Here is a 794-nt window from a genome sequence, read left to right on the forward strand (position 1 = left end):
TGACTGTATAAAAACAGTTTGTGCTGCACTGTATTTGTTTTGTCCCATTGTATCTATCATATGTTGCTGCCTTATTAAAAAATATACTATATATTTAAAATAAATGTATTTTCATTTTACGGTATATACTTATATATAATTTGTATAACTTGTATATACGGTAACACTTTACAATAAGGTTCATTCGTTAAACATTAGTTAATGTATACACTAACATGAACTAACCATGAGCAATACATTTGTTACTGTATTTACTAATCTTTACTAACGTTAGTTAATAAAAATACAGATGTTCATTGTTAGTTCATGTTAGTTCACAGGGCATTAACTAATGTTAACAAGATTTTAATAATGTATTAGTAAATGTTGAAATTAACAAACAAAGATTAATAAACGCTGTATAAGTGCAGTTCATTATTAGTTCATGTTAACTAATGTAGTTAACTAATGAACCTTATTGTAAAGTGTTACCGTATATACTTATATTATAATAATACAAATAGCAATGTGTAACATTTTACCATATTTAGTGCAACACTTTTATTTGTTCCCCACAAAATAATGTTTGGATTTCTAAAATTATTGTGCACTGATTTTTCTAGAATAGTTTTAGTTTATGATAAATTTTTGTCATAGATTATAAATATACATAGGCCTATATTTTTTCATATTTGTTTATTTTATTTTTCTTTATAATGAAGTAGTCTGTAACTCTGTATCTAGTAGATTGTGAAAGAATGATAATCAGCTCCACACACAGAGATATATAAATTCTAAATTTATTTAAATGAGGG

At 24.7% G+C, this 794-nt stretch overlaps 1 protein-coding gene across 1 annotated transcript in view; it reads left to right on the forward strand.

Moving 5' to 3' along the window:
- The window catches only part of LOC107572555 (serine/threonine-protein phosphatase 6 regulatory ankyrin repeat subunit A-like), a 32,310-nt gene that overhangs the window by 19,104 nt on the left and 12,412 nt on the right, over positions 1-794 (forward strand). The gene's annotated exons all lie outside the window — the stretch shown is intronic.

Source organism: Sinocyclocheilus grahami, unplaced genomic scaffold (assembly GCF_001515645.1).
Source record: "Sinocyclocheilus grahami isolate Dianchi unplaced genomic scaffold, SAMN03320097.WGS_v1.1 scaffold1773.1, whole genome shotgun sequence".
Taxonomy (NCBI): domain Eukaryota; kingdom Metazoa; phylum Chordata; class Actinopteri; order Cypriniformes; family Cyprinidae; genus Sinocyclocheilus; species Sinocyclocheilus grahami.